Source organism: Coturnix japonica, chromosome 9 (assembly GCF_054131305.1).
Source record: "Coturnix japonica strain WE chromosome 9, WE-NBRP24, whole genome shotgun sequence".
Lineage (NCBI taxonomy): Eukaryota > Metazoa > Chordata > Aves > Galliformes > Phasianidae > Coturnix > Coturnix japonica.
This window is the reverse complement of record NC_140671.1, coordinates 21,903,331-21,931,192: the sequence shown is the minus strand read 5'-3', so window position 1 is coordinate 21,931,192 and position 27,862 is coordinate 21,903,331. Positions and strand designations below refer to the sequence as shown.

At 44.0% G+C, this 27,862-nt stretch overlaps 1 long non-coding RNA gene across 5 annotated transcripts; it reads left to right on the top strand.

Annotated features, from left to right (window-relative positions):
- The first annotated feature begins 299 nt into the window (after positions 1 to 299).
- LOC146759845 (uncharacterized) lies at positions 300 to 26,747 on the top strand. 5 transcript variants are annotated; one of them, XR_014932071.1, is made up of 6 exons: positions 315 to 384; positions 1,662 to 1,701; positions 1,934 to 2,080; positions 2,368 to 2,477; positions 2,781 to 2,904; positions 13,520 to 26,173. It is a non-coding gene; the product is annotated as an uncharacterized LOC146759845 (long non-coding RNA). The 5 variants fall into 5 exon arrangements; XR_014932072.1 differs by lacking the exon at positions 1,662 to 1,701 and having other exon boundaries at positions 300 to 384; XR_014932069.1 differs by having other exon boundaries at positions 309 to 384; positions 1,662 to 2,080.
- The last annotated feature ends 1,115 nt before the right edge of the window (positions 26,748 to 27,862 follow it).

The following is a 27,862-nucleotide window of genomic DNA, read 5'->3' as shown; positions in this document are numbered from 1 at the left end:
CCCAGGATGGAGGAGGACCAGGCACAGCTGGGGCCAGCTCAGGGCCCAGAGCAGAGGGGGACCAGGCACAGCTGAGGCCACTGCAGGGCCCAGGTGAGAGGGGAACCCAGCACAGTCGGGGCTGCTTTGGGGCCTGGGCCGGAAGGGGGCCCGGCACAGCCAGGGCCTATCCCCCTTTTTTGCACATATGAAATGCTCCCAGCTGTGCTGCACAGCAGAACATCTTTCAATGGAGATGAAAGCCTGTGAAATGAAAGAATCCTTTCTTATTTCTTTCACATTTGTGTTTGTTGACTGCAGTTCCAACCAGGTGGACTCGCAGTGTCTTGCAAGTGCCACCTGGAAGCAGGTACAGACTGGAGACACAGCACCCTCAATGTCCAGGTGAGTAACAGCAGCCAAGGAGGCCTCTGGGCTCTGCAGGGTCCAAGTGTGGAGCATTACACACAGGAACAGCTGAGTATAAAGACAGTGGCAGAGCTGCAGAGCTTGCCATAGTAGAGAGCCACAGTGGCTGAGCTCATTTCCCACAGTAACGCAGGAAATAAGAGCCATGAGGGAAATGCAGATGCCTTCTGCCCCCATCAGAGGGGAGGAATGAGCTGCACTTCCACAGAGACATTCCTCTCACAGCCACTCACACCTCAGGTGTGGAGGGACGAGCTGGGGCTGCTGGTGGCAGCTGTGGAACACTGCCATCTGTGGTGCTCCATCCTACCCTGGAGGGGCATGTAGAGCTGAGGACCTTTGTCACTGCACAAATGACTGCAAGCAGAGATGTAGCAGAGGGAACATAAAGCATTTAATAACTTATACAAAGCAATGAGTAATAGAAATGACAGTATTTCCAACCAAATATCCCCCATCCTAGCAGTTGTATCTGATCTCTACAATCCCACCCAAACAATTTCCCAGCCCCCTCCAATTCCTCCTCACTATCCCACCCCTGAATTTCCCTCCCCCAATTCCCACACAGTAATTGCCCACACTAATTACCAGTATGCAGGGCATAGAGAACACCTGTTCCTTGTGTGCAGACACCTGGAAAAAAAAGAAGTGGCAGGGAACTGGAGGTCTGTAGCAGGTTGTGGAGGCTCTGCATAGAACGTAACCCCAGACCACAACCCCATCAGCTGCTGGAGCAGCATCATCCCTGTCATTGGGGGATGTTGCCAGTGGTGGATAGGGACACAGAGAAGCCACACCTTGGTGTAGCTCTGATCTGCTCATGTCCAGTCCAATCCTCTATAGCACTTTCCATCTTCTGTCCTTTGTTCTTAACCGTATCCTTCCTTCTCTTCTGCTCTTTTCCTTTCTTTTAGGTGTCTTACCTGTATCTGCTTTTCCCCTCTTCTGTTCTTTTACTGCTCTGGTCAGCCTCCAGTGTCTGCACCGCAACTCTAGGTTTTGGGATGGAGAAAGGTACACAGGGCATAGGTTTGTACAAGAAAAGCTCTCTAGGTGTGCCCAACAGATGACAAAAAGGAGTCCTCAGGACCACAAAGGCAGCTTGTTTCTCCAAAGGCCACAGCGTAAGCTTGTGTAACTGGGAAGGACTCTGTTATACATCTCCTAAAAGTGCCTTTGAATGAATAATTTTCTGATCTTGTTTCCAATTGTTGCTCAGAGGAAATGAAGTTTTTATCCTTGTATCTTTGCAGGAAGACAGAGAGGATGGAACCTGTCTGGTGAAATGCTCAGGTGCTGTTTCCTTCCTTGCACCAACAGCCTGTTTGTGTCCACACGATGCCAGTTGTCCTCCTGACAGTTTCTACCGGTCCTTCTCCGAGTCCTTCTGCTAAGCACTGCTATTTCTGTATCCTCGGGGCCCTATTAGGACTAAAAAGAGGAGCGGATAACAGATGGAAGGATCTGGCCTTCTGCTGGGTGATAGCCGCCTGCATGTCCTGTTCTTGCTTTCTCTTTTCCTCAGGTGGCATTGTGCTTCCCAAGGAGCATATGGACCTTTTAGATGGGAGTGCGCAGCAAGGAACACATGGGGTCTCATCTTCCTCCCTGCTCTACATCTGAGTGAGGGACACTGTGACCTGCTCAGGAGGCAAGATGTCATGTCAGGGAGGTGTGTTTGTGTGTTTTCCTTTTTTTTTTTTTTTTATATTTCTTTGTATTGCTCATTTGCAAGAGACTGTGAATTCTCCTGGTTCAAACTGCAGTCGGCTTAATCAAATGTGTAAGAAATATATAAGGGCTGCTGAGGCCAGGCTGGAGTTGCGTTTCTTTATGAACTGGGGTGTTGCTGCAGATGCACTTATCTCCTGTTTTGTCTCTTTTGTGGCTGTTCAAGAATATTAGATTGTGCTATGTCAGTGTTTGTTGCCATCCTTCTTTCTCTTCTCTGTCTTGCAGGTCAGCTCGTGCTGGAAGTTGATGGTATCACTGTATGAATGGAGGTCAGTTTAGGAGCAGCTGCTGATGGAAGGAATCAAAACCAAGCTAATAAATGGAAGCATCTCCTGGTAAGGTGTCAGAGGTGGCAGTAATGATGTCTGTCATCGTTAAAACCAGAGGGCAGGCTCATCCGAGTGCTTGCTGACTGATACTTCGGAGAATCTCGTTCTCCAGCTGAACGATAAAGCTAAACATGCTGAGCCGTTACAGCTTGTGCTGAAGTTGTGAATGTGCCCCCAGATGTTTCCTTTAGTGGTAAATCATGTTCTGGCACTGTGGTAGCCCTATCTCTGTCATGATCTGGAGCACCGTGTCTTGTTGCGAGCCTTGTGTGCCTGTTTCCATGAACTTTGCTTTCTTTCTCTCTTCAGAGTAAGGGCAGGGTGCTTCCTTGCTTTTGGTGGATTCATCCAGGAGGCTGTTAGAAGGCCAAATGCAATGTTCATTACATGGAGGGACAGGATGGGAATGGACTGTCGTTGCCACCAGGCAAAAGTGAGTTTCTTATGTCATGAATGATATAATTTTGATTGCTGTGCCTACCTGCCTGCTCCCTGTGCTTGTTCCTTTTACCTTTCAGTGCTTCTTTTCCCTTGCTTTGATGCTTTTCCCTTTCAGGGCTCCTTTTCTCTTTCAGTATTGCCTTTGCCCTTTATGTACTCCTTTTCCCTATCAGTGTTACTTTATGCTGTTCCTTTCCCTTTCGGGGCTCCTTTTCCCTTTCAAGGCTGCTTTTCCCTTTCAGGGCTGCTTTTCTTTATCAGTTCTCCTTTTCCCTCTCACGGCTCCTTTTCCATTTCAGGGCTCATTTTCTTTATCAGTTCTGCTTCTCACTTTCACGGCTCCTTCTCCCTTTCAGTGCTGCATTTTCTTGTTCCTTTTCCCTTTCAGTGCTGCTTTTCTGTGCTCCTTTTCCCTTTCACTGCCGCTTTTCCCTTTCACTGCTGCTTTTCCCTTTTAGTCTTGCTTTTCCCTTAGTCTTGCCTTTCCCTTTTAGTCTTGCCTTTCCCTTTTAGTCTTGCTTTTTCCTTCCATTGCTGCATTTCCCTTTCCCTGCTGCTTTTCCCTTTCCCTGCTGCTTTTCCCTTTCCCTGCTACTTTTCCCTTTCCCTGCTCCTTTTCCCTTCCCTGCTGCTTTTCCCTTTCCCTGCTGCTTTTCCCTTTCACTGCTGCTTTTCCCTTTCACTGCTGCTTTTCCTTTTCCCTGCTGCTTTTCCTTTTCCCTTTCATGCTGCTTTTCCTTTTTCCTGCTGCTCTTCCCTTTCACTGCTGCTTTTCCCTTTCACTGCTGCTTTTCCCTTTTAGTCTCGCTTTTGCCTTTTAGTCTTGCTTTTCCCTTTCAATGCTGCTTTTCCCTTTTAGTCTTGCTTTTCCCTTTCACTGCTGCTTTTCGTTTTCACCGCTGCTTTTCCTTTTCACTGCTGCTTTTCCCTTTCACTGCCGCTTTTCCCTTTCCTTGCTGATTTTCCCTTTTAGTCTTCCTTTTCACTTTTAATCTTGCTTTAACCTTTTAGTCTTCCTTTTCCCTTTCATGCTGCTTTTCCCTGTAACTGCTGCTCTTCCCGTTCACTGCTGATCTTCTCGTTCACTGCTGCTCTTCCCTTTCACTGCTGATTTTCCCTTTCACTGCTGATTTTCCCTTTCACCACTGCTTTTCCCTTTCACTGCTGCTTTTCCCTTTCAGTCTTGCTTTTCCCTTTCACTGCTCTTTTTCCTTTTCACTGCTGCTTTTCCCTTTCCTTGCTGATTTTCCCTTTTGGTCTTCCTTTTCACTTTTAATCTTGTTTTTCCCTTTTAGTCTTCCTTTTCACTTTTAATCTTGCTTTTCCCTTTTAGTCTTCCTTTTCCCTTTCATGCTGCTTTTCCGTTTCCCTGCTGCTTTTCCGTTTCACTACTGCTTTTCCTTTTCAGGGCTGCTCTTCCCTTTCACTGCTGATTTTCCCTTCCATTGCTGCTTTTCCCTTTTAGTCTCGCCTTTCCCTTTTAGTCTTGCTTTTCCCTTTTAGTCTTGCTTTTTCCTTCCATTGCTGCTTTTCCCTTTCACTGCTGCTTTTCCCCTTCCCTGCTGCTTTTCCCCTTCCCTGCTGCTTTTCCCCTTCCCTGCTGCTTTTCCTTTTCCCTGCTGCTTTTCCTTTTTCCTGCTGCTCTTCCCTTTCACTGCTGCTCTTCCCTTTCACTGCTGCTTTTCCCTTTCTCTGCTGCTTTTCCCTTTTAGTCTTGCTTTTCCCTTTCACTGCTGCTTTCCCCTTTCACTCCTGCTTTTCCTTCTTAGTCTTGCTTTTCCCCTTTTAGTCTTGCTTTTCCCTTTTAGTGCTACTTTTCATTTTTAGTCTTCCTTTTCCCTTTCATGCTGCTTTTCCCTTTCCCTGCTGATTTTCCCTTTCACTGCTGCTTTTCCCTTTCAATCCTGCTTTCCCTTTCACTGCTGCTTTTCCCTTTCAGTCTTGCTTTTCCCTTTCACTGCTGCTTTTCCCTTTCAGTCTTGCTTTTCCCTTTCACTGCTGTTTTTCCTTTTCACTGCTGCTTTTCCCTTTCAAAGCTGCTTTTCCCTTTCCTTGCTGATTTTACCTTTTAGTCTTCCTTTTCACTTTTAATCTTGCTTTTCCCTTTTAGTCTTCCTTTTCCCTTTCACTGCTGCTCTTCCCTTTCACTGCTGCTCTTCCCTTTCACTGCTGATTTTCCCTTTCACTGCTGCTTTTCCCTTTTAGTCTTGCTTTTCCCTTTTAATCTTGCTTTTCCCTTTTAGTCTTGATTTTCCCTTTCTGTGCTGGTTTTCCCTGTAACTGCCGCTTTTCCCTTTCTCTGCTGCTTTTCCCTTTCACTGCTGCTTTTCCCTTTCACTGCTGCTTTTCCCTTTCACTGCTGCTTTTACCTTTACCTTCTGCTTTTCCCTTCCACTGCTTCTTTTCCTTTTCACTGCTGCTTTTCCCTTTCACTGCTGCTTTTCCCTTTTGTTCTTGCCTTTCCCTTTTAGTCTTGCCTTTCCCTTTTAGTCTTGCCTTTCCCTTTTAGTCTTGCCTTTCCCTTTTAATCTTGCCTTTCCCTTTTAGTCTAGCCTTTCCCTTTCAATGCTGCTTTTCCCTTTCCCTTCTGCTTTTCCCTTTCACTGCTGCATTTCCCTTTCACTGCTGCTTTTCCTTTTCAATTCTGTTTTTTCTTTCACTGCTTCTTTTCCGTTTCACTGCTGCTTTTCCCTTTTAGTCTTGATTTTCCCTTTTCGTCTTGCTTTTCCTTTTTAGTCTTGCTTTTCCCTTTCACTGCTGCTTTTCCCTTTCACTGCTGCTTTTTTCTTTTACTCTTGCATTTACCCTTCACTGCTGCTTTTCCCTTTCACTGCTGCTTTTCCTTTTCACTGCTGCTTTTACCTTTTAGTCTTGCTTTTCCCCTTTAGTTTTGGCTTTCCCTTTTAGTCTTGCCTTTCCCTTTTAGTCTTGCTTTTCCCTTTTAGTCTTCCTTTTCCCTTTCACTGCTGCTTTTCCCTTTCACTGCTGCTTTTCCCTTTCACTGCTGCTTTTCCCTTTCCCTTCTACTTTTCCCTTTCACTGCTGCTTTTCCCTTTCACTGCTGCTTTTCCCTTTCACTGCTGCTTTTCCATTTCACTGCTGCTTTTCCCTTTCACTGCTGCTTTTCCCTTTCACTGCTGCTTTTTCTTTTTAGTCTTGATTTTCCCTTTTATTCTTGCTTTTCCCTTTTAGTCTTGCTTTTCCCTTATAGTCTTGCCTTTTTCTTTTAGTTTTGCTTTTCCCTTTCACTGCTGCTTTTCCCTTTCACTGCTGCTTTTCCCTTTCACTGCTGCTTTTCCCTTTCACTGCTGCTTTTCCCTTTCACTGCTGCTTTTCCATTTCACTGCTGCTTTTCCCTTTTAATCTTGCTTTTCCCTTTCACTGCTGCTTTTCCCTTTCACTGCTGCTTTAACCTTTTAGTCTTGCTTTTCCCATTCACTGCTGATTTTCCCTTTTTGTCTTGCTTTTCCCTATCACTGCTGCTTTTCCCTTTCACTGCTGATTTTCCCTTTCACTGCTGCTTTTCCCTTTCACTGCTGCTTTTCCCTTTCTCTGCTGCTTTTACCTTTTAGTCTTGCTTTTCCCTTTCACTGCTGCTTTTCCCTTTCACTGCTGCTTTTACCTTTTAGTCTTGCTTTTCCCTTTCACTGCTGCTTTTACCTTTTAGTCTTGCTTTTCCCTTTCACTGCTGCTTTTCCCTTTCACTGCTGCTTTTCACTTTTACTCTTGCTTTTCCCTTTTAGTCTTGCTTTTCCCTTTTATTCTTGGTTTTCCCTAATAGTCTTGCCTTTCTCATTTAGTGTTGCTTTTCCCTTTTAGTTTTAGTGTCGCTTTTCCCTTTTAGTCTTGCTTTTCCCTTTTACTCCTGCTTTTCCCTTTTCACTGCTGATTTCCCTTTTAGTATTGCCTTTCTTTTTACTGCTGCTTTTACCTTTCACTGCTGCTTTTCCCTTTCACTGCTGCTTTTCCATTTTAGTCTTGCTTTTCCCTTTCACCGCTGCTTTTACCTTTTAGTCTTTTTTCCCTTTCACTGCTGCTTTTCTGTTTCACTGCTGCTTTTGCCTTTCACTGCTGCTTTTCCCTTTTAGTCTTGCTTTTCCCTTTTACTCCTGCTTTTCCCTTTCACTGCTGCTTTTCCCTTTCACTGCTGCTTTTCCCTTTTGGTATTGCTTTTCCCTTTTAGTCTTGCTTTTCCCTTTGATTCTTGCTTTTCCCTAATAGTCTTGCTTTTCTCTTTTAGTCGTGCTTTTCCCTTTTAGTCTTGCTTTTCCCTTTAGTCTTGCTTTTCCCTTTTAGTCTTGCTTTTCCCTTTTAGTCCTGCTTTTCCCTTTCACTGCTGCTTTTCCCTTTCACTGCTGCTTTTCCCTTTCACTGCTGCTTTTCCCTTTCACTGCTGCTTTTCTTTTTCACTGCTGCTTTTCCCTTTCACTGCTGCTTTTCCCTTTTAGTCTTGCTTTTCCCTTTTAGTCTTGCTTTTCCCTTTTAGTCTTGCTTTTTTCTTTTAGTCTTGCTTTTCCCTTTTATTCTTGCTTTTCACTTTTATTCTTGCTTTTCCCTTTTAGTCTTGCCTTTCTCTTTTAGTCTTGCTTTTCCCTTTCACTGCTGCTTTTCCCTTTCGCTGCTGCTTTTCCCTTTCGCTGCTGCTTTTCCCTTTCCTTGCTGATTTTACCTTTTAGTCTTCCTTTTCACTTTTAATCTTGCTTTTCCCTTTTAGTCTTCCTTTTCCCTTTCACTGCTGCTCTTCCCTTTCACTGCTGCTCTTCCCTTTCACTGCTGATTTTCCCTTCCATTGCTGCTTTTCCCTTTTAGTCTTGCTTTTTCCTTTCCCTGCTGCTTTTCCCTTTCCCTGCTGCTCTTCCCTTTCCCTGCTGCTCTTCCCTTTCCCTGCTGCTCTTCCCTTTCCCTGCTGCTCTTCCCTTTCCCTGCTGCTCTTCCCTTTCCCTGCTGCTCTTCCCTTTCCCTGCTGCTCTTCCCTTTCACTGCTGCCCTTCCCTTTCACTGCTGTTCTTCCCATTCACTGCTGCTCTTCCCTTTCACTGCTGCTTTTCCCTTTCACTGCTGCTTTTCCCTTTCACTGCCTCTTTTTTCTTTTAGTCTTGCTTGTCCCTTTCACTGTTGCTTTTTCCTTTCATTGCTGCTTTTCCCTTTCACTGCTTCTTTTCCTTTTCACTGCTGCTTTTCACTTTCACTGCTGCTTTTCTCTTTCACTGCTGCTTTTCCCTTTTATTCTTGCTTTTCCCTTTTATTCTTGCTTTTCCCTTTTAGTCTTGCTTTTCCCTTTTAGTCTTGCCTTTCCCTTTTACTCTTGCCTTTCCCTTTTAGTCTTGCCTTTCCCTTTTAGTCTTGCTTTTCCCATTCACTGCTGCTTTTCCATTTCCCTTTCTGATGCTTTTCCCTTTCACTGCTGATTTTCCCTTTCACTGCTGCTTTTCCCTTTTAGTCTTGCTTTTCCTTTTTAGTCTTGCTTTTCCCTTTTAATCTTGCTTTTCCCTTTTAGTCTTGATTTTCCCTTTCTGTGCTGGTTTTCCCTTTCACTACTGCTTTACCCTTTCACTGCTGCTTTTCCCTTTCACTGCTGCTTTTCCCTTTCACTGCTGCTTTTACCTTTACCTTCTGCTTTTCCCTTCCACTGCTTCTTTTCCTTTTCACTGCTGCTTTTCCCTTTCACTGCTGCTTTTCCCTTTTGTTCTTGCCTTTCCCTTTTAGTCTTGCCTTTCCCTTTTAGTCTTGCCTTTCCCTTTTAGCCTTGCCTTTCCCTTTTAATCTTGCCTTTCCCTTTTAGTCTAGCCTTTCCCTTTCAATGCTGCTTTTCCCTTTCCCTTCTGCTTTTCCCTTTCACTGCTGCTTTTCCCTTTCACTGCTGCTTTTCCCTTTCACTGCTGCTTTTACCTTTACCTTCTGCTTTTCCCTTCCACTGCTTCTTTTCCTTTTCACTGCTGCTTTTCCCTTTCACTGCTGCTTTTCCCTTTCTCTGCTGCTTTCCCCTTTTAGTCTTGCTTTTCCCTTTTAGTCTTGCTTTTTTCTTTTAGTCTTGCTTTTCCCTTTTATTCTTGCTTTTCACTTTTATACTTGCTTTTCCCTTTTAGTCTTGCCTTTCTCTTTTAGTCTTGCTTTTCCCTTTCACTGCTGCTCTTCCCTTTCGCTGCTGCTTTTCCCTTTCGCTGCTGCTTTTCCCTTTCGCTGCTGCTTTTCCTTTTCACTGCTGCTTTTCCCTTATAGTCTTGCCTTTCCCTTTTAATTTTTCCTTTCCCTTTTCGTCTTGCTTTTCCCTTTCACTGCTGCTTTTCACATTCACTGCTGCTTTTCCTTTTCACTGCTTCTTTTCCCTTTCACTGCTGCTTTTTCTTTTTAGTCTTGATTTTCCCTTTTATTCTTGCTTTCCCCTTTTAGTCTTGCCTTTCTCTTTTAGTCTTGCTTTTCCCTTTCACTGCTGCTTTTCCCTTTTAGTCAATCTTTTCACTTTCACTGCTGCTTTTCCCTTTTAGTCTTGCTTTTCCCTGTCACTGTTGCTTTTCCCTTTCAGTCTTGCTTTTTCATTCAGTCTTGCTTTTCCGTATCAGTCTTGCTTTTCCCTTTCACTGCTGCTTTTCCCTTTCACTGCTGCTTTTCCCTTTTAGTCTTGCTTTTCCCTTTTAGTCTTTCTTTTTTCTCTTTGTCTTGCTTTTCCCTTTTATTTTTGCTTTTCACTTTTATTCTTGCTTTTCACTTTTAGTCTTGCCTTTCCCTTTTAGTCTTGCCTTTCCCTTTTAATCTTGCTTTTCCCTTTCACTGCTGCTTTTCCCTTTCAGTCTTGCTTTTCCCTTACAGTCTTGCTTTTCCCTTTCACTGCTGCTTTTCCCTTTCAATGCTGCTTTTCCCATTCACTGCTGCTTTTCCCTTAAATCTTGCTTTTCCCTTTCAGTCTTGCCTTTCCATTTCAGTCTTGCTTTTCCATTTCACTGCTACTTTTCGTTTTCACTGCCGCTTTTGTCTTGCTTTTCCCTTTTAGTCTTGCTTTTCCCTTTCACTGCTGCTTTTCCCATTCACTGCTGCTTTTCCCTTTCACTGCTGCTTTTCCCTTTCACTGCTGCTTTTCCATTTCACTGCTGCTTTTCCATTTCAGTCTTGCTTTTCCCTTTCACTGCTGCTTTTCCCTTTCACTGCTGCTTTTCCCTTTCACTGCTGCTTTTCCATTTCACTGCTGCTTTTCCCTTTCACTGCTGCTTTTCCCTTTTGTTCTTGCTTTTCCCTTTTAGTCTTGCTTTTCCATTTCACTTCTGCTTTTCCTCTTTCATTGCTGCTTCTCCCTTTTAGTCTTGCTTTTCTCTTTTCACTGCTGCTTTTCCCTTTCAGTCTTGCTTTTCCCTTTTACTCTTGCTTTTTCCTTTTAGTCTTTCTTTTCCCTTTCAGTCTTGCTTTTCCCTATCAATCTTGCTTTTCCCTATCAGTCTTGCTTTTCCCTTTCACTGCTGCTTTTCCCTTTCACTGCTGTATTTCCCTTTCACTGCTGCCTTTCCCTTTTAGTCTTGCTTTTCCGTTTCACTGCTGCTTTTCCATTTCAGTCTTGCTTTTCCATTTCTCTGCTGCTTTTCCCTTTCACTGCTGCTTTTCCCTTTCACTGCTGCTTTTTCCTTTTTGTCTTGCTTTTCCCTTTTAGTCTTGCCTTTCCCTTTTAGTCATGCTTTTCCCTTTCGCTGCTGCTTTTCCCTTTCACTGCTGCTTTTTCCTTTTTGTCTTGCTTTTCCCTTTTAGTCTTGCCTTTCCCTTTTAGTCATGCTTTTCCCTTTCACTGCTGCTTTTCCCTTTCAATGCTGCTTTTCCCTTTCACTGCCGCTTTTCCCTTTTAGTCTTGCTTTTCCCTTTCACTTCTGCTTTTCCCTTTCACTGCTACTTTTCCCTTTCACTGCTGCTTTTCCATTTCACTGCTGATTTTCCCTTTCACTGCTGATTTTCCCTTTTAGTCTTGCTTTTCCCTTTCACTGCTTCTTGTCCGTTTCACTGCTGCTTTTCCCCTTCAGTCTTGATTTTCCCTTTAGTCTTGCTTTTCCCTTTCACTGCTGCTTTTCCCTTTCTCTGCTGCTTTCCCCTTTTAGTCTTGCTTTTCCCTTTTAGTCTTGCTTTTTTCTTTTAGTCTTGCTTTTCCCTTTTATTCTTGCTTTTCCCTTTTATTCTTGCTTTTCACTTTTGGTCTTGCTTTTCCATTTTAGTCTTGCTTTTCCATTTTAGTCTTGCTTTTCCCTTTCAGTCTTTCTTTTCCCTGTAACTGCCGCTTTTCCCTTTCTCTGCTGCTTTTCCCTTTCACTGCTGCTTTTCCCTTTCAGTCTTGCTTTTCCCTTTCAGTCTTTCTTTTCCCTGTAACTGCCGCTTTTCCCTTTCTCTGCTGCTTTTCCCTTTCACTGCTGCTTTTCCCATTCACTGCTGCTTTTCCCTTTAATCTTGCTTTTCCCTTTCAGTCTTGCCTTTCCATTTCAGTCTTGCTTTTCCATTTCACTGCTACTTTTCGTTTTCACTGCCGCTTTTGTCTTGCTTTTCCCTTTTAGTCTTGCTTTTCCCATTCAGTCTGCTTTTCCATATCAGTCTTGCTTTTTCCCTTTCACTGCTGCTTTTCCCTTTAAGTCTTGCTTTTCCCTTTCACTGCTGCTTTTCCCATTCACTGCTGCTTTTCCCTTTCACTGCTGCTTTTCCCTTTCACTGCTGCTTTTCCATTTCACTGCTGCTTTTCCATTTCAGTCTTGCTTTTCCCTTTCACTGCTGCTTTTCCCTTTCACTGCTGCTTTTCCCTTTCACTGCTGCTTTTTTCTTTCACTGCTGCTTTTCCCTTTCACTGCTGCTTTTCCCTTTCACTGCTGCTTTTCCCTTTCACTGCTGCTTTTCCATTTCACTGCTGCTTTTCCATTTCACTGCTGCTTTTCCCATTTATTCTTGCTTTTCCCTTTTAGTCTTGCTTTTCCATTTCACTTCTGCTTTTCCTCTTTCATTGCTGCTTTTCCCTTTTAGTCTTGCTTTTCTCTTTTCACTGCTGCTTTTCCCTTTCAGTCTTGCTTTTCCCTTTTACTCTTGCTTTTTCCTTTTAGTCTTTCTTTTCCCTTTCAGTCTTGCTTTTCCCTTTCAATCTTGCTTTTCCCTATCAGTCTTGCTTTTCCCTTTCACTGCTGCTTTTCCCTTTCACTGCTGTATTTCCCTTTCACTGCTGCCTTTCCCTTTTAGTCTTGCTTTTCCGTTTCACTGCTGCTTTTCCATTTCAGTCTTGCTTTTCCATTTCACTGATGCTTTTCCCTTTCTCTGCTGCTTTTCCCTTTCACTGCTGCTTTTCCCTTTCACTGCTGCTTTTTCCTTTTTGTCTTGCTTTTCCCTTTTAGTCTTGCCTTTCCCTTTTAGTCATGCTTTTCCCTTTCACTGCTGCTTTTCCCTTTCACTTCTGCTTTTCCCTTTCACTGCTACTTTTCCCTTTCACTGCTGCTTTTCCATTTCACTGCTGATTTTCCCTTTCACTGCTGATTTTCCCTTTTAGTCTTGCTTTTCCCTTTCACTGCTTCTTGTCCGTTTCACTGCTGCTTTTCCCCTTCAGTCTTGCTTTTCCCTTTAGTCTTGCTTTTCCCTTTCACTGCTGCTTTTCCCTTTCTCTGCTGCTTTCCCCTTTTAGTCTTGCTTTTCCCTTTTAGTCTTGCTTTTTTCTTTTAGTCTTGCTTTTCCCTTTTATTCTTGCTTTTCCCTTTTATTCTTGCTTTTCACTTTTGGTCTTGCTTTTCCATTTTAGTCTTGCTTTTCCATTTTAGTCTTGCTTTTCCATTTTAGTCTTGCTTTTCCCTTTCAGTCTTTCTTTTCCCTGTAACTGCCGCTTTTCCCTTTCTCTGCTGCTTTTTTCTTTCACTGCTGCTTTTCCCTTTCACTGCTGCTTTTCCATTCACTGCTGGTTTTCCATTTCACTGCTGATTTTCTCTTTCACTACTTATTTTCCCCTTCACTGCTGATTTTCCCTTTTAGTCTTGCTTTTCCCTTTCACTGCTGCTTTTCCCTTTTAGTCTTGCTTTTCCCTTTCACTGCTCCTTTTACCATTTAGTCTTCCTTTCCTCTTTCACTGCTGATTTTCCCTTTCACTGCTGCTTTTCCCTTTTACTGCTGCTTTTCCCTTTTTATTCTTGCTTTTCCCTTTCACTGCTGCTTTTCCCTTTTTATTCTTGCTTTTCCCTGTCACTGCTGCTTTTCCATTTTAGTCTTTCTTTTCTTTTTCAATGCTGCTTTTCCCTTTTAGTCTTGCTTTTCCGTTTCACTGCTGCTTTTCCCCTTCAGTCTTGCTTTTCACTTTCAGTCTTGCTTTTCCCTTTTTGCACTTGCTCAGTGTAAGCACTGAGATGAGGCCAACCCCCAGCTCACTACATCCTCCATTCAGGAAATTCTAGAGAATTGTGGCACAGGACATTCTGACTGTTAGACTGTTATAATCCCTGCAGTGAAACCACAGTTGAATGCTCTTTTTTTCTGAGCGCAGTGTACTGTGCAGGTGTATCTCAGCATCTGCTGAGCGTGGTTACTGCTCTTTGTGTGACTCTTTGTCATGCTGAACATCAGCATGAATGTCTTCAGCTATTTCCATGCATTTTACTTACCTGTTGAATCCTGTCTTACAGTAAGGGCCTATCGCAGGATTCAGGAACTTCAGCAACTTCTGGAAATTTCCTACAGCATCTACAGACAGCTGGGAGGAATAACTGAGGAGGAGAGGAGGATGAAAAAAGAGGAAAAGGAGTTTAAGAAGTAAGGCCAACATTATAATGTGTTCCATTTTAGTGCATTTTTTAAGGGTACTTTACACTCAGATTGCTTTGGCCATTCTGCCTTTTTCACTTAGTGAATTTAGCCAGGCTTAAAAGAAAAGGACTTCAGGCCATTTGTGGGCTCCTGCCATGAGGATCAACACTGCAGTACAACACAAATGACTGATGGCTCCATTCTTCTTGTGCTTGTGCAGGATGACAGCCTGCACAAGAAGACATCCCTAACTCTACCTCTGCCTGTCAAACATTTGGCTATGTGCTGTTCTTAGTCACTGTAGATGAACATGTCCTTAACGTGCTTGGGCCTCCTCAAACCCATGTCACAAGTGATGTGCAATTAGTGGAGGCCAGAGAGCATCATCTCTAGGTCCATCCCTAGGACCTTCTGAAACTGAAGTAGTGGTTCTCAGGTGGTCAGTTGCTGTTATATATAGGTATAGATCAGAATTAGGTCTCAGCTAAGCAGTTTCGGGAATTTAATAGTTAATTTAATAGCCACTGTGAATGTGACTGATGTGACCTGTGCAACTGGCTCAACCAGTGCTTCAGCTTCCTTTTAGAAGTGTCATGCAGTCTCTCATTTGATTGTTCCAAATCACTTCGGAAAGTGTGCACAGGAGCCAGCTGCTGCTGGGGGCGGAGCTGGGTTTCGTCCCATCCGGAGCCCGGCGCTGGTTCGCTGCGCAGGGAGACGTCTCCATCTCGCGGTCAGAAGAGTCGAGCACAGCTGACTCTATGGTAGTCAAAGCAGTCGACGCAGGAGCTTTTACAAAGGGTCCCGAGCCAGGAGTACGCTGCATTTGAGCTGTTTTCTGCTCTCACTAGCCTGCTCCTTAAAACACTCTTGGAGCGGACTGGGCACGGCTGGCTGTTCTTGATGCTGTTTGTCCCCTTTGTGTTTTGCAGGACCGTGAGGGAGCTGGAGTCTCAGCTGGAATCCGAGCGAGTCAGGAGGGAAAACCTGGAGAGCCAGCTGGATGGCTGCCGAGCCGAGATCGGCCGCCTCAGGGAGAGCCGGGATAGAGCCCGCAGCCCTGCTGCTCTGCCTCCGGTTAGTGGGATGGATGGCAGCCCTGCTGCTTTGCCTCTGGTTAGTGGGATGGATGGCAGCCCTGCTGCTCTGCCTCCGGTTAGTGGGATGGATGGCAGCCCTGCTGCTCTGCCTCCGGTTAGTGGGATGGATGGCAGCCCTGCTGCTCTGCCTCCGGTTAGTGGGATGGATGGCAGCCCTGCTGCTCTGCCTCCGGTTAGTGGGATGGATGGCAGCCCTGCTGCTTGATCTCGCTAAGATTGTGAGGTGTGGTGCAAGGAAATTCTGGAGTGAGTATGTTAACAGCTTTCAGCTTGGGACACTGAAGTGAGCTGCAGCCTTTGCTACATTCTGAACTGAGAGGTTATCAGTTTGTCCCGGACAGAGAATATGAATTCTCTGTATTTAGAAAAGGGAGTGAAATGGTCCTTGAATGCTTCCATGGTGACTGGCTGCTGGCTGTTCATCTTGCTGGGTAGCTGATGCCCAGTTCAGACTGGACTGGGGACTTTAGGAGTTGTCCCCCCATTCCCCAGCTGCCACAGGTCATAGTAGCTACCACGCATATTGCAGGATCACTCTTTTGCATCAGAACTCTCCTTCAGAATGGGTTTATTCTCCCCCCTTTTGTCCCAGGCTGGAAATAGAGTTAGTGGAGGCCTGTATTACAGCATTGCTGTGTGCAGTGGCTGAATTCAACAACTGGTCTCATGTCATCTTAATTATCAAACCCACTGACAGCAAAGCAGGTGCAGATAGGTTGACTTACTTAGAAAACAGAACTAATTCTTCTGCCTGTTGGAATAAGGAGTGAAGAAAGACAGTGCTTACTGCGTGCATTCTTTTTCTCTTCTTTATCCAGGATTAAGTCTTCTTTGCTATCTGTACTCCCTTCCACACCATGTCTTTCAAAAAATGCTATGTTGCTTGCATCCAGTTCTTCATCACTAGAGTTATCATCACCAGTTCTTTGGGTCAAAAGTTCCACAGCTGCTAGCTGGGCAAATCTGCACAGAGAACAGTTAACCTACACTGATATAACCCTGTAACCTATAAGCACACAGCCATGCCCCCCACATGAGATAGAAACTCTAAAACACTTTGTGTTCCTGTCCAGAGGACAGTGTTTCAGGATCTGAGGAAGCATTAGTGCACAAACCATGAGCAGCAATCTCCTTTCCACAGCGCTCTGCCTCACTGAAATCTTATTACAGCGACTCCCACTTCAGAAACATGTTTTGCTTTGTAGGATTTCTTAACTGAATCTCATCAGCAACTACATTACTTTTATCAAATAAAAATCAACCAGCCTTCTCTAGCTCCCATTTGCTCTGTACAGCTGGAGCACACAGGCTCGCAATTTTCCTTTTGCAGATCCAATAGTTTTCATCTTTCATGCCTGACCTTGCTCAAAATAAATAAGTAAAAAATAAACGTTCAGACTTTTACAGCTACGATGTGGCTTTGCTTATCAGTGTAGTTCAAGGGCTTGATTAGTTCTTGCTTCATCACCAAAAATCAGGAGTAATTACAACAAAGCTGACTTGATATTTAAATAGTAAAATAAATGTTGAACAAAAGAGCTGTGGCATGTACTGCTACCTCTTGGCTACGTCCTTTGGAGTCTCTCCAGCATCATCTGTAATGTCACAGTCAGCCCCCATTTCAATCAACCACTGCAAGCAATGGATATGCCTTTGTCCTGCAGCTGGGGGAAGAAAGGTAAACACAAGTCAGCCATGTACAGCAGCGTTTTGAACTTTTTACTTCCCCTTTCTGTCATGGTTTAACATGACATAATTTGGGTTCATTAAGACCACAAAGGAGAGATGCTATTTCAGAGAATATGTGAGTATATTGATTTTTAGGGAATATCACACGGAGTGGGTTTGAACCTTTTTCTGGTCCCTGAAATGTACGTGCAACTCTTTCTGTACGTGAGCTTTCTGTACTAAATGTTCTCAGTCCCATGCATCAGCACGGCTACTGCCCACACTGCATGGTCCCCAGTAATGATGTCTCACATATGGAAGATTGTCCTTGGCATGTCTGTCTGAAACCAGCGAGCCTTTTTCTTAAGGTAAAACAGATCTGCCTCTGACAGCACCCCATTGGGAGATGTGTCAGACTAAAACAAGGAAATGTACTGATAATCAGCCATAAAAGTTCTCCGTAACGGAAACACTGGAGGTAAAGTTTGGGGGTGAAACAATTGTTGGCTAGAAACTATCCAAGAAAAGGTAGTGGGAAGAAATGTGAAGGAATGTAAAGTTTTTCTCTACATGTTTTAAAAAATTCTGCCATTTTTTCTCTGAGCAAAACGAATTATGGGAAATTGTGTTAAAAGTATATTACAGGAATACCTCTATCTTTTCTTTGCCATTTCTATTTGGATACAAATTGTTTTCTTTTTAAAACAAACTGTTAATAGCAGGACTAGGGGAAATGGTTTTAAGTTAAAAGAGGGAAGATTTAGGTTGGATGTTAGGGGGAAGTTCTTCACTAGGAGAGTGGTTAGGGCCTGGAACAGGCTGCCCAGTGAGGTTGTGGATGCCCCGTCCTTGGAGGTGTTCAAGACCAGGTTGGACAGGGCCCTAGGCAACCTGATCTAGTAAAGGTGTATGTTTGGTGGCCCTGCCAGGCAGAGGGTTGGAACTACATGATCCTTGAGGTCCCTTCCAACCCGGGTCATTCTGTGATTCTGTGATTCTGTGTTCTATCTTGACTTCAGCTTGGTTATTTTGTTGTTAAAGTGACCCCTGCATATGCATATGTCATTAAATGTTTTTCAAGGTTGCTCCTTCAGGCCTTCAGAAAATGAGATGCTGGTTTTCATTAAGTTTATCTAATGAGCAGCCAGTTGAAAATTTAAGTAAAGAAGCCAGCAATAAACAGTAAAAAGCTCAAACACTGATCATAATTACTTACCTTTGTGCATGAGAGTGGATCCCTTATCATCCCGCTCATTAATATTGATTGCTCCACAACTCACTAATCTTCTGAGTTCTAACAAGTCCCCTCTGAAAGCAGCGTCATGAGCTGGGAAATCTAAAACTGAAAATGAAATGCATGTTTCTGAGCAGATGCCAGTAATTCCACAAAACCTGCTCATATTTGTCTCAATTTGCATCTTTGATAACAACTCACTCACAGGCATTCCATAGCAAGGTTAATGCACCTTTAATTAGCTAAAATGCAGCTGCATATCTAGGATTGTTCATCACAGACTTGACTAAACTTCACTTGGTTACGTCTACAGGCATCTTATACAGCTGAGTGATTAATTTCACAAATCTGAACTAAGAAGTATACCTTTATTTTATAGCTAATGTTTATTACTGGCGGTAACAGTAGTCATCTACCTATTCAGATTTCCATAGTCTAAACAAATACATAAACTATACTACTTCTCCCCCTCTACTCAGCTCTTGTGAGGCCCCATCTGCAGTACTGCATCCAGACCTGGGGTCCCCAGTACAGGAAGGACATGGAGCTCTTGGTGCGGGTCCAGAGGACGGCCACTAAGATGATCAGAGGGCTGGAGCATCTGTCCTATGAGGAAAGGTTGAGGGAACTGGGCTTGTTTAGATTGGAGAAGAGAAGGCTCAGGGGAGACCTTGTTGTGGCCTTCCAGTCCTTGAAAGGAGCATATAAACTGGAGGGGAAATGGCTGTTTATGAGGGTGGACAGTGATAGGACAAAGGGGAATGGTTTTAAACTGAGGCAGGGCAGATTTAGGTTAGATATTAGGAGGATATTTTTCACACAGAGGGTGGTGACGCACTGAACAGGTTGCCCAAGGAGGCTGTGGATGCCCCATCCCTGCAGGCATTCAAGGCCAGGCTGGATGTGGCTCTGGGCAGCCTGGTCCGGTGGCTGGTGACCCTGCACATAGCAGTGGGGTTGAAACTGGATGATCACTGCAGTCCTTTTCAATCCAGGCCATTCTATGATTCTACGATTCTTGTTTAAAAACTATTCATGCAGGCCATTTGATTTTTCTGGTTATTTTTTATAGGTGGAGCGTGTTAGTGTTTATACCTGTAAGCACAATGACAAAAGACTAGCAGATAGGGAAATCATGTGTCTGGGAATAGTAGAGAGGTGAAGGTGCAGTGCTCATATCCTTGTTCTGTTCAGCGTCCTCCTCTGAAACCTCACCACCCTCGTGTCCTTTGCTATGCTGACTGCAGTAGTATTCCTGGTTAGCAAGTAACCTTAATTTCAGTGGGATCTTTCCAGGCTAAGCAGTTATTGAGAATCATGAACAGGCAAATCTGCAAACTCATTGATTCTGGATCTCTGCTGGAGTCTAGGCAGAACATGGGCAACTTGGTACAACAACTCATATTGCAACACAATGTGAGAAGCTTTATTCTGATTATTGTAAATACTATTTATGAAGTTGAGCAGAGTATCCCAGTCTAGCTGTCAGTAAGAGCCACAAGCATCCTAAGCAACAGTCATACCTTACAATAGCAATATATAAAGGTTATAGTTCTGCTCATACAAGATTTCAGAATCGAGTGCTTCATAGAATTACTATGTCTATTTTAACAGTAAATTTTAATCAACTTTTAAGATTTGATACCTACTCACCTTCCTGTGTCTCTGGATGCTCCCCCTCTTTTTCCACACTGTCAATATATTGCAGAATATTGTCTTTATAGAACCTCTCAGCCAAGTCCCTTGGAGTCTCTCCATGGTCATTCCTTGCTTTTAAAGTGTGCATAACACTGGCCATTTTACTGACCAGGAACTTAAAGCAATGCAGGTGTCCTTCCACTGCTGCCAAATGAGCTATGGAACAAGGGGAAACCAAGTATGTTAGAGCAGGGTATTGCTGACCACCAGGAAGGCAGTGTTTCCACCAACTGTTAGATCTAGTGTCCAACAGTGCACAGTGGGAGGGAGCAGGCAGCTGGATACGGAATGCTCAGCTCCTATCCAGGACAGAGTTCAGCTATAGGCAAAGGAGGTAAAAGAAAGCTGTCAAAAACAGGATCTGAAAAGAAAATGCCCTGTCAGAGCTGACTGCAGCCAACACATCATGACACTGCCAAGAGACCCCAGAGCAACAACTAGGGATGCACTGGTGGGGTCTTCTGTTTCCCATGGAATGTTTACTCCTTAGCAGCTGTGATCTGGCCTCTCTCTCCTAGATAAGACAACAGAGGGATTGAAAGAGGAGTCTTTGGTTAGGAGTTAGGGCACCTGTTTCAGTCCCACATCCATTGCACCACTCCCAGCAAACTGCATCACACCTCTGCAGCTCCATTACTTCACCTTATAAAATGACAGTGACATTCACTTTATTGGGAAGAGCTTTGGAGGTACGTCCCCTGATATTCCCATTAATATGTAGATGTATTCAATGCACTTCTATTACAATTTTAACATTTACAGTTGTGGAGAGTTGTGTGAGCAGGAGCTGTTCTGACCCAGCGCAGCACTGACTGCTTCCCTATATGGCAGAAGTGCTCCCTCCCCTGTCCTTTAGGCTACTCTGAGCTTTAGTTATTCAACACCAGTAGAGTGCCGGGCCTGTAGCAAAGTAAGAGGTACAAAATATATGTTTGTTATTATGTAATAAATCATAGTCTCCAGTCCCATCAATGGGAAGAAGTTGCAAAATAAACACAGTTATTATGCAACGTATTATCACCCCATGTATTAACATAATATAGATTATCACCCCACGTATTAACTCAGTATGCATTATCACTCCATCAAAATGCTCTGACTGACATTCTGTGGGCAAAAGAGTTATGTATTTCTGATTATCTTCATAGTTGCTAATGATGTATCCAGGACAAGTCCCCTAAGCTAACTTCTGGCACATCACAGAATCACAGAATTATCAAGGTTGGAAAAGACCTAGAAGATCATCTAGTCCAACCATTACCAATACTTCCTGGCTAAATCATATTCCTCAGCACAACATCCAAACATTCCTTGAACACTCCCATGGTTGGTGACTCCACCACCTCCCTGGGCAGTGCATTCCAATGCCTCATCACCCTTTCCGAGAAAGTAATACTTCCTAATGTCCAGCCTGAACCTCCCCTGGCGCAGCTTAAAACCATTCCCTCTAGTTCTATCACTGATTACACGAGAGAAGAGGCCAACCCCCAGCTCACTACAACCCCCCTTCAGGAAGTTAAAGAGAGCAATAAGGTCTCCCCTGAGCCTCCTCTTCTCCAGGCTGAACATGCAAAAGTTGCAGTGTTACAATTCTTGAGCTTTAGGAGCATAGATTTGCAACCTCAGTAAATTCCTGTCAGTACTTTCAGATTAAATTATAGCACTGGCCAACTAATCTTGAAGCTGAATTATATAAAGATGATTTAAGTTGACAGTGGTATGTAGAGCACAGCACTTCTGTTAATCTTTTATTAACAGTGTTACAATGCATTTTCTTTCTTCTGGATGATAACAGAAGCAAGTGCAAACTGAGCTACCTTCTATGTTGTCACCAGAGCACCTAGCATCATGATTCTTTATTGCCTGAGCCACTACACCAGATGTCCTGCTGGGATGTAAGAGCCCCAGGTCCTTTAACAAAGCCTGGGTTTGCAGAACAGAACATAGACATCAGTTTTCTGGGTAAATGGCACTCGGCAGAGGATAAAATATTTTAAAATGGATTTAAAGAATAAATCTAAACCTGCAAACAAGTTATAGAGGTAAGAAAATAGGCTATTTAGAACAAATAATATGACAAACCTTAAGAAGGCAAATGTTAAAGGGGAAACGATGTAACAAGAATAAAGGGTTGAAAGACAGCATTCACCTTACAGAGTAATTTGAGGCAGTAGCGTGGTAAGCAAAGGGACAGTGGAGAAACTATGAAGGGCAAGAAACAAAGAGTGCTCATTTTTTGTGCTAAAGTGGCTACACACAGGATTTTGAAGAGAGTACAGACTATAGATAACACAGAAATACTGGTATGCCATAAATCAAGATGGAGAAATCAGAGGTAAATGAGAACAAGGGTTTTACCAAGCCAGTTAAGAAGTAGTTGGATGCAAAAGCTTGCATATGAACATGCCAGAATCTGATCACACTGGCACAGCTGTTCAAGCTTGGCATACATTCAAAAAGGAGCAGATAGCAGCAGAACCTGCCTGCTGCCCCACCTGCCCTTCTCCTCCTATGATCTCCATTGGCACAGGCACAGGGAATGCCCACCTACACAGCACTCAGTCAGGCTGTGCCTGCTTCTGATGTGAGTTATGCCAGCTCCCAGGAGCTCTGAGCCTTGCCAGCAGCAGTGGGAGCTGAACAGGATACTGCTGCCAACCAACAAGTACTTTGGGATTTATGTATTCCCCCATCATTATAAAAATAGAATAACGAGGTTGATAGCATGGAACAAATCATACAGTCATCAGTTAGGTTTGGAAAGGACTTTAGAGACCATCCATGGGCAGGGAGGCAGTGATGCTTCCCACTAGACCAGGCTGCCCAAAATGCCACCTGACCTGGCCTTGAACAGCTCCAGAGACTTGGAATCACAGAATGACATGTTCAGTTGGAAGGGACCTCAAAGATCACCCAGTTCCTACCTCCTGCCATGGGCTGCCTGCCCCCCAACAACTCAGGCTGCCCAGGGTCCATCCAACCTGACCCTGAGAACCTCCAGGGATGGGGCACCCACAGCTCTCTGGGCAGCCATGCCAGGGCCTCAGCACCCTGTGAGTAAAGAATTTATTCCTACCATTTAATCTCCTTTTTTAGTTTTAAGTGGTTCCCTTCTGTCCTACCAAACCATTATCTATTGTCCTATCAGTGCTGCTGGTGTGTTTTATATATGATGTGCTAGAGTTATCACATCCACAACAAGGGCTGAAAAACCAAATGATTATTCCTGACATACCTGGAAGGTTTCCATCAGTATCCACATCACCTATGCATGCTCCCCATCTAACAAGAAGCTGCAAACAGCCCAAGCGACCATGAAAAGCAGTATAATGAACAGGCTTCCAGTCATTCCTGTCTGCTGCGTTTACATTCTAAAACAAAAGCTGCAGGTTAGTTTATGAAGCTTAGACATGAGACATTCTATAAATAAGTATCAACAGTTCATTGTGCTACTTTATTTAAACAAAATCAAATATTTCTCCAAATTCAAGCCACGAAAGCGGCATAAGACGTATTTCTCACAGGTTCGTGGCTTCATTGAAATAAAACACACATAAAAGTTGTGTTTTCAGACATCTACCACCGTGTTAGTCGTTATATAATACACAACTGGATTTTTTTAACATCTTACGATTAAAAAAATGCAAATTTACACTACAAATAAATTCACAGCGTCACCAATGAGAATGTACCAACAGAGGTTAATCTATAGTCCCAAACCTCAGTTAGTGAGGGGTTTGGTATGGAAAAGGATACCAGACTCTGGCTCTGCATTAGGGAATTGCAGGTAGAAGGCTCTCACCGCTCCACTTCGCAGTATGGTTTGCAATGTGTACGACTGCCCATGGGCTGCACCCGCGGTCATCTCGAGCTTCTAGGTTTGCTCCATTTATTAACAAAGCCTACAAGAAATGCAAAGCTCACAGGCTGAAAGAGCAAACACTGTCTCACAGGGTGACTTGAGATGGTCAGCTGGGTTCCTCTGATAAATCTGATAGCACAGAGGGAACAAACGAGTGCAGTCATTTTACCAGTGACTTGGTTTCAGCTGTAAAGACACAGAGCCAGCTCCAGTAGGAACACTTTCAGCTGATCTTCATGAGGAAGTGTCCAAACCAAAGGCCTGCCTTCCTTTTGCTGGAGAGTGAATATCTCTACATACCTGCACGCAAGCATCCTGCCCACAGATTGCCGCAAGGTGAGCTGCTGTCCAGCCTCTGACTGTCACACGTGTCACATCAGCTCCATGCCAGAGCAACCAGTGAAGGCACTGCGCAACCAAAAACAAGCTCTTATTCATTTAATAAACTCTTATTCCATAACAATTCTTATAACTCATCTGAGGCAAATGCTAACTATAAATCAACAGTAGATGTTACATTTCAAACAGTGTTAGGAAATGACATGGTCTCAAGGCTTCATCCAAGGGCACAAAAAGCACAACCAACCTACTAATTGCAATGACTTGCAGTGTGCCTTCTTTATCTTACAATTCCATACTTAAAATGCAGACTGTGAGAGCGTTCATGTGGCATGAGGTAAAAACACTGGGGAAAAATGGTGCAAAGATGCTCATTTGAAGTCCAGCTAAAATGAACAGCAGGAAAGATGCCATGAATCAAATGTAAAGCCTCAGTTCATTTATTAGGCTTTCTTGAGTATATGTAATCCCATCTCTCCTCTCACCCATCACAGATTATTTTAACTTTATTCACCTTTTTTTCAGCAGGTGTTACTGCTTTCCATGGAAAGCTTAAAGAACAATTAAGAAAATAATAAACTACAAAACTAGTTAAAGCTTTTTGTTACACATCATTACTATTTACTGTCTTCTTTTAGGCTAGTCTCCAGCTCTCTTTCCTTTGGGACTTCATTTTTTATACGGTTATTTACAGCCTTGCTGTTTCAAAGTAAGATCGCTATAAACATTGCACAAGGAGGCTGTAACAGGAAGGTGAATGTTGTGCTGAATGCAGCAGCTCAGTCCTTCTGGAAATCAAATCATTTCTGCATCAACAGTCAGTGTTCTTGCTTATGAAAATGAACTGTATTTGAACTGTTTCTGTAGAGAATGAGGCATGGGACAGAACACTGGGAAATGAACAAACATTTTTGTGTCACTTCTCGCTTGGCTCAGTCACTTTCAGAATATTAAACATATCCTTATGGATTTTCCAAGTGTTCTGAGTGAAGGGGAAAACACAAGGACAAAAGAAGGTAATGAGGCTAGAAGGGGAGACCAGAAGGCACACCTTGTTTGGTGTTAGAAAAGCTCTGATTTTGTAAAATCTGAGGACACTGATTACATAAACTGCCTGGGGCTTCAGAAAGGTAAAATGTAGTCCTAACAAACTGCACATCTTTCCTTAGTGAATACCTTAAATCAGAAAAAAAGAGCAGGCAGAGATTATAGATCTAGCTTGATCAAAGCTAGCAATGTTGTGTTCAGCCTCTCCCCAGAGGAAAACGTTAACCCATAAAACCTTGCTGTGTCCAAACACTAACATAAACAGGGGAGGCATGGCTGTTTTCAAGGGTAGATATTTTTAGGACAAGGGGGGATGAATTTAAACTGAGACAGGGGAGGTTTAGGTTAGAGATTAGAGGGAAGTTTTTCACACAGAGGGTGGTGACAGGTTGCCCAAGGAGGCTGTGGATGCCCCATCCCTGCAGGCATTCAAGGCCAGGCTGGATGTGACTCTGGGCAGCCTGGTCTGGTTGTTGCCAACCCTGCAGGTGGTTGAAACTGGATGATCATTGTGGTCCTTTTCAACCCAGGTTATTCTATGATTTTATGATTTTACCTCCAGGCTTCCAGAGTGTGCAGCACAGTGCAATGGTGTAAACTTGTGGACTAAATCCACCTCGTCGATAGAGGCTCCACGTTTTATCATTAATGCAAGCTGTTCTACATCACCAGCTTTCACTGCCTCATGTACACTGGTGTAAGTTTGCTTCTTCCTGACATCTAGTGAGGGATAATAAAAGCATTAGCCAGCTCAGTCACATTTCAGAGAGATGAAAGAAGTGATGAATCAAATAAGCATCAGGGTGACAGTTTATAAGAACCAGACAATAGTGTAACCTATGAGAGTGTAACTTGTATCAGCACAAGTCTTTAGCCCTTTGTGTTTCCCAGAAGCAAACCAATATTCAAGAACCTGAAAGAGCCACGTCCCCTGCAGCCACAGATAAAGAACAGGACAGCAGAGAAACTCCATCTATGTATACAGATGCTGGATCAAGTCCAACCCAATGCTGGCTCTCTTCCTAAACTGTTTCATCAATCACGCCTTCAGGTGTTCAGCCATTGCTCCTCAGGGGCTCTGCATGGCCACACTCCTTACTGCCACCCAAGGACACGGCACACCAAGGGCCCTTCGCTAAGTAGGCAAACCTTGCTAATAGGACATAAGGTCATGCAGATGCTCTTGACTGAGCTGAACCTATCAGTTAAAGCTGCTACATAAAAGCAATGCTTTATACAATGTGTTAGTCATCCTGCTCTGTTCTGCTGCTATACCCATAGCACTGCTCTGGCACAGGTTACTTTGTTAGAAACCTAGTATTTTTCTCCCACCAAAGTCAATAGTGTTTTCGTGGACTTCAGTGGCTCAGAATCAAACTCTGAATGTAGACACAGCGTGGTCCAAAAAAAAAAACAAAACCATCACCAGGCCATGGGATCAAATAGTCTGTATTTTCCTTCAGGCCTAGTTACTGTTTGACACTGTAACTGTAAACAATGGGAGCTGGATATCTAAATCCTCTTGCAACATTTTGGCATTTTGCCTATATTTGCCAATAAAAATAAGTGATGTAAGTAGTTTTAATGGCTGGGATGGCTAACTTGAGATAGCTAAGCATATGAGTAAGCCAAAACAATTGATAATCACCTTCTGGAGTAGTCATCATTCTGGAACCAAAACGCACCAACACTCTTTGATTAAATTTCAGGCTCTAAGAAGTCTTGAAGAGGCAGGTTGTTGTTCTGCAAGTCAAGCATACACAGAAATATTGGTCTTAAGTTATTAGAGCCTCAGTTTTCCTGCCCGTGGAGAAGAAATTGAGGCAACAGTTCAAATAGTTATAAATGTGAGATCAAAAATGTTAAAGCATATCAATGAGTTGCTGCTCAAAGGTGCCTGGCGTACATAAAAGCAGAAATTATGATGAAAACAGCTGACGTTGTTTACCAGTACTTATACCTGTTCCCATGTAGTCTGTAGCATGAAAGTAATGCTTGGCCAGATTCAGCACTGCCACAGAGAGGAAAAGAGGGGGTTAAACTGTTTCATTAAGCAAAGCTGAGTGTTGTATCACACCCTGGTGTACCATCACTTCACTCCCACTCCCCCCAGCGCCAGGCTGTACCACTGCCCTGCACAGAGGCAGCAAAACAGTGCATGAACCAACTCCAGCTGCAACTCAGAACAGCTCATGTTGGAAGGGACCTCCTGGGGTCCATGTTTTTAAATAGAACTTAAGTACATGCAGCATTCTGGTGTTGTGTTTTTTAAACAAAGCATCACTAGGACCTGATTTTCCCCCAAGGGAGAGACTTCTCACGATGCCAGGTGAGGGTTACAGACTTCAGCACGGTGATGCAGGCTGACATCAGAAGCATATCTAGCCAACCAGACTGCTTGCCAGAGCACAAATGTGCTTAACACCACGTACCAGTGCAATGGGTTCAAGGTAATATTTACTGTTTTTTAATCCAGAACAATTTTGCCCTCTTTTTTCTTCCAGAAGGGGCAATGAACTACAGCTGTGTGCAGGTGGGTGCCAAGCTGCAGCCCCATGGCTCAGGCACCACGAGCACAGCTGGGACTGGAGTTTAATGAACAGCTGTTAACACAAACTCCCTACAAAACACAACCAGTTTTGAGAGCAAGTGATATTTTCCATAACTTCAGTGCACTTTGTTATCAAATGCTTGTTCCCTAGTTGCCCTGTAGAAAGAAGTAGATAAGAGAGTAAGTGTTACAATGGTACTTAGCCAGAATTCACCCAAGAAATTACTCAGCCTGAGGGAAGGAGACAGTGTTAGGTTTTCCCTACATCTCCATAACACACAAAAATAAGCCATTGTGGTGCTTTTTGGCAGCAGTTGAAGGGGATGAGGCACAAAACCACACAGTGGGCAAAGACCGAGGTCCTGAGCCCTGTGTGGGGTTATAACCCCATCCCGGCAGTGCCCGTGGGGGTTATGCCACCTTTCTCCACGTGTTTGGCAAATATCGATTAGTCTGGGGTATTTTAGGTGGGCCCAATACGAAATATGAAGTTAACTAACGGGCAAAACAACTGAGGAGAGCCGGATAGCGCGGGCACAGCCGCCCCGCGGGCGTCCCCCTCACGGCCGATGGGGGGAAGCGGGACAAGGAGCAGCACAGCCCGGCCCGGCCGTCAGGGGAGGACGCGGGGATAAGGCTGCGGGCGGAGCAGTCTCACTGGCCGGAATAGGGCTGGAGCCGCGTTCTCCTCTTCTTCCAGTCCTTCCCCCACACCGCAGCAGG